At 42.8% G+C, this 5,785-nt stretch overlaps 1 pseudogene across 1 annotated transcript; it reads left to right on the forward strand.

The window, feature by feature from the left end:
* The first annotated feature begins 846 nt into the window (after positions 1-846).
* LOC112615864 lies at positions 847-3,300 on the forward strand (annotated as a pseudogene). The gene has a single exon (XR_003117490.1). The product of XR_003117490.1 is annotated as a nucleolar protein 11 pseudogene (transcript).
* Positions 3,301-5,785: the final 2,485 nt, after the last annotated feature.

Genomic DNA, 5,785 nt, shown 5'->3' on the forward strand with positions numbered 1-5,785 from the left:
CATTCAGAAGCCACAAGAGGAAGTGAAGTGACAAACTTACACCTTTGTATATGAACTAATGAGGCAGGGTTGTGGACTCCCTTCTCATAGCTTTCCTGAGAGTCCATGGTACCTCAGGCTTTAGACCTACCTCTTTTCCTCTTGGATACTGAAAAAATGAAATGGAATGGGAGGTTGGCTCCCGCAAATTACAGTAACTTTGCTTATGGTGACTTTTTTGGGCACTGCAGGCAGCATCCAGCAAGAGAAAGCCAGGAGGAGCTGACAGAGCCCTCATCACTGCTTCCCTGACAGGAGGTAAGGGAAGCAAAAAAGAGCCTCTGAGGGACAGCTCACCTCTGCTCAGACCCACCACAGTTACAGCATCTGTCCAGCTTTCTATAGCACTTGAAGGTAATCAGATCCTACAGTTTGGTGTTCAAGGCCACAACACCTGGTCCCAGTCCATCTTGCCAGTCTCCTATGTTTCCTCTTTCTCCATCACTCATGTAGTCTATGCATGGGCCACACTCAATCATTCTGCATTTCCCGTAGTTCCCTACTTGTGGGATATTGCTAATACTATTTATTTGGCCTGAGACCCTTCCCCACCTTCACCCTCATTCATGTGTTCAGCAAATTTGTATTGAGTACTACATGCCAGGTACTCTTCAGGTTCCATGGGGACTTCTGAGAATTTAGGACTCCTTTCTCTCAGGAGCAAGTACACTGCCTACTAAGGGGATAAGACATGTACACATAACTAGACTCCAAGGTGAAAGGGACAAACATACACATCCATCTGAGGAAAACTGCATCTTCCTACAAGTTTTCTCAGCACCTCTTTAGAATCAGGTGTGCTAGGTTTGCTCAAAATGGCAGCGCTGGAGGAAGAATTCACATTGTCTTTGGTAGTCCTGAGTGCGGGACCTGAAGGACTCCTAGGCATGAAGCAGAGTGACAAAATAGACCAGTTTCTAGTGACAGAAAGTGGCAGAATCGTGATCCTCTATAAGGTTTCTGAATAGAAACCCTTGGGGAGCTGGTCAGTGAAACAGGGTCAAATTATAACATGTCCAGTTGTGTGCAACCTTCAAACTGGAGAGTATATTGTTGTACACGATAATAAAGTTTTAAGAATATGGAATAATGAAGATGTAAACAGGGATAAAGTATTTAAAGCTACATTGTCAGCTGAAGTATATAGGATACTTTCAGTGCAAGGGTCAGAACCCTTGGTGCTCTTCAAGGAAGGTGTTGTTTATGGTTTAGAGGCCTTGCTTGCAGACCCCCAGCAGAAAATTGAAACTGTTATCTCTCATGAAGTGATTAAATGGACAAAGTTTTTCATAGTATTCAGACTTCCTGTTTTAATGTTTATTACTGAAAAACATGGAAATTACATTGCTTAGGTGCAAATGTTTAACTCACATATCTTAACCAAATATACACTCTTACTTGGACAAGACAAAAACTCTTTTATAGAGAGTTTTACTGCATCAGTAGATCAAAAATTCATCTCTTTGATGTCATTAAGCTCTGATGGTTGTATATATGAAACCTTGATACCAATACGTCCAACTGACCCAGAAAAAAATCAGAGCTTAGTTAGATCACTGTTGCTCAAGGCTGTTGTGTCTGGTAATGCTCCAAATGGAGTTGCACTCACTGCCCTGGATCAGGATCACGTCACAGTCCTAGGAAGTCCACTAGCAGCTTCTAAGGAATGCCTCTCTGTATGGAACATAAAATTTCAAACACTACAGACTTCAAAAGAGTTACCACAAGGGACCAGTGGTCAACTCTGGTATTATGGGGAAAATTTGTTTATGCTACATGGAAAATCTCTAGCTGTGATTCCATACAACTGTGAAGTGTCATCATTAGCAGGTGCTCTTGGAAAACTCAAGCATAGTCAAGATCCAGGAACTCATGTTGTACCCCATTTTTGTAAACTGGGAAACACCTCAAGGATGTGGACTTGGGTCCCAGAACTCAGAGCAGGTAAGAAGAATTTTAAGGAGATGAAAAATTGAAGTGAGTTTATAGCCAGAGGTATCACCATCCAAACAACTTTTGTCAACCATAATGAAAGATTCAGAAAAGCACATTGAAGTAGAAGTATGGAAATTTTTGGCTCTGAAGCAGACACCTGACTTTCATACTGTCATTGGGGACACAGTAACAGGACTTCTGGAAAGGTGTAAAGCAGAACGATCATTTTATCCCCGGAACTGTCTGATGCAGCTTATCCAAATGCATGTGCTTTCTTACAGTTTGTGCCCTGACTTAATGGAGATTGCCTTAAAAAAGAAAGATGTACAGGTGTTACAACTCTGTCTACAGCAGTTCCCTGACATTCCTGAATCGGTCACCTGTGCTTGCTTAAAAATTTTCTTGAGCATTGGTGATGACAGTCTTCAAGAAACAGATGTCAGTATGGAGTCAGTTTTTGACTATAGTAATTCTGTACATGATGAGAAAATGGAAGAGCAAACTGAAATTCTTCAAAATGGCTTCAATCCTGAAGAAGATAAATGCAATAACTGTGATTGAGAGTTAAATAAAAAGCCCCAGGACAAAACAAAGGAGACCACTTCATGCCCTGTGATACCAAAAGGAGCAGCACTACTTAATGCAATTCTTCATTCAGCATATAGCGAAACATTTCTTCTGCCTCATTTGAAAAACATCCCAGCACAGCATACCACGCTGTTTCTCAAGTATTTGTATTTCCTTTATCTGAAGTGTAGCAAAAATGCTACTATGACTCTTCCTGGAATATACCCACCTACCTAGAACCAGATTATGGATTGGATATGTCTACTTCTGGATGCAAATTTTACTGTTATAGTAATGATGCCAGAAGCAAAGAGGCTACTGATAAATCTTTACAAGCTTGTAAAATCTCAGATATCTGTTTATTCCGAGCTCAACAAGATTGAAGTAAGTTTTCAGGAGCTACAGAAATTAAATCAAGAAAAGAATAATAGAGGATTATATTCAATTAAAGTGCTGGAGCTCTTCTGATATTACCAATTCTCCTTCATAGACATTTTATAAAGCTCTTTTATGTGAACTCTTGCTTCATCCAGGGAAGAATGGTGTTTTGTTTGCAACCATCTCGGTGTCAAGAGAAACATGTCAGTGAGTACCTGGACCATCACTTATTGATGCTCCGGGGTAGGACTGCAGGTTTCACATGAACCTATTCTAGGTTGTGGACATTGGTGTGCAGAGGTTCTGCAATTTTTAAAAAATATGTAACTGGGTTGATTTTAAGTAAAATTATTTGTGTATTGATAAAAGTCTAATTTCTTATATATTTTGAATTGTTTTTCTTTTAATAAAAAACGACCATTGAAGCAGTGAAAAAAAAAAAAATCCAGTGTGCTAACAGAAGACATTTAATTATGCCATCACATATGAATTTTCTGTCCTCCAAATTGACCCAACACCTCGTACATCTCTTAGGGCAGCATTCCTTTCCTGGAGGAGGTGCTTTGAGGGGAACTCTGGAGGAAGAATAAGGTTTAGATAGTGAGTTCCTTGGAGGCCAGAACTGAGTTCTCCGAGTTTCTGAGCCTTGGTCTATTGCTTCTACTTCCTCTACAGGTTCTCCCTGGACTATTTCTCTCATTCTTGTGCTTTAACGTTCATCAATATGCAGTTACCTCCCTGATCTTGGTCTCTTACCAAAACCTTCCCCGCATAAAGCCAAATGCTACTTCGATATCTACACTGGTCATTCCACAGCCACTGAAATGGAAGTCTTCAACCTACTTAACTCCATCCAAACAGCTTCTCCACTGCATGGCACTGGCATCTACCCAGTCACCCAGACCAGATTTCTCAGCATCACCCTTAACTCCTTCCACTCCCCCACCTAATCTGCCATCAGGTCCTGCCGGTTTACCTCCTAATTATTTCTGGAATGTATCTTTACCTCATCTACCCTCCTGCTACTGCACAAATTTAGGTCTTTATTATCTCTCACCTGGATTACTCTTCATTGTCTCCTCACTGTCATCCCTCTAGAGTCTCCTCCACACATCAGCTGAAGCAATTTACCTAAAATGCTAATTCAATTGCATTATCCCCACTGCTGAAACCCTCTAATGGCTTCCCAATCTGAAAAACAGATTAGAGACATCCCTTCTGAAAGTGCTACAGCTGAATTATTGTTACCCTGCCTCAGACCTCTTGGGTGAGCTCAGGCAAATCCCTTTCCTTCTCTGGGCTTCAATCTCCTTATCTAAAAAATAAGGGGATTGGAAGAGTTCTGTATTTCCCAAAATGCATTGTCTGGACTGCTGGCCATATGAAATGCTTTTTCCACAGGGGTGTAATAAGAAATGGATAAATTGAATGGAAAGTGCACCTATTTTAGATGTGGACAGTAGATTCCTAGCCATGGTAAGACAGCAGATTGTTCCCAGAAAGAGTACAACTCTTGATGGGCAGAGTGTGCTAACTACAGTAGTGATGGGTACTTCTGTGACCCATGTGGCTGTCTGTACTGCTGGACATGTCCATTCATGGCCATTGTCATTTGACAGTTCCTCTGGGAAAGTTTATCCAGGGACTCTGGGGTGTGACAAGAAGAGAGCTGCCCCACTCTTGTGCCTTTCGTTGCACGAAAGCCATTGCTGGCACTTGTAAATGTTGACTCTTAGTAGCTCTGCTAGAAAATCAGCATTTTCTATCTCTGGACCATGTCCTGGACAAGGCAGAAGTCTTCGTGGCACTGGGCATGGAGCCTAGTCTGCTGTATTCCTCAGCTGGGTCTTGCATTAGCACTGATTGCTGGCAAGGCCATCAGCCTAAGGCTGTGTTTTTCTAATCAAGGAAGCCAGTTTAGCACTTGGGAAAGAATAGTCAGCTGAGCCACGTTACTTTCCCCTCCTGGTAGAAATAATGTAGGCAGAGACAGTGGAACTTTTGCGAATGGTTTTGCAGGCAGCCGCAAGTCACTGAGGTTCTGTACTCTCCAGCCACTTCAGGGCTGCTCACTGCAGTAAACCAATAGGCCTTCCTGTCCTGGGACTGGTGAGAGAGACCCAATCCCCATGACCTTTGGAGCCTTTCAGCACATTCTCCCTGGGGTGGGGGTGGGGGTGGGGGACAGAAAAGCATTTTCTGGCAAGAAAATACCAGGGTTTTTCTTGATCCCCCAGGCAAGAATACCAGGGTCCAACTGGAGGGAAGCTGGTATTAATATTATTCCATTATTCCTAATTGTAGAGAATGAAACCAAGACCATACACGCACACACACACTTGCTGAAGTCCACACAGCAAGAAGATGGCAAGATTGAAGTCCCAATCCAGGTCAGACTAGTTGCAACGCACTTGCTCATGACACCACATTGCATCTCTGTTAGTTGTTTGTTTGTCTTTACCAGAGTTTGTGGGCTCTTTGAGGGCAAGAGCCATATCTGATTTGTAGTAGGGCCTGCCACATAGTGGGTGTTGAGGGGAGCTGGTAGTCAGCATAAGGCTGCTTGCGTCAGAGCACTGTGGTTCACTTGTTAAGGGTGTGGGGGAAAGTTCTCTGCAATGTGGGCTTTGAGAAGCAAACGCATCTGCTCCTTACTTGCCAAGCCTGGCATCCCCCAAAGATAATTACTGTGGACTCTCAGCTGTTGGAGCTGAGAGGCTATTCCACATCGGCTGAGTGTGTTTCCCAAAACAGGTTTACATTGTTTTGAAACCATGGTGCAGAGCACCCAGAGAGCAAATAGAAGTTGATCCCCACACAACAGGCAGTAACTAAGACACCAAGAGTGAGTGGGACAGGTTTGGGT

Source organism: Theropithecus gelada, chromosome X, assembly GCF_003255815.1.
Source record: "Theropithecus gelada isolate Dixy chromosome X, Tgel_1.0, whole genome shotgun sequence".
Lineage (NCBI taxonomy): Eukaryota > Metazoa > Chordata > Mammalia > Primates > Cercopithecidae > Theropithecus > Theropithecus gelada.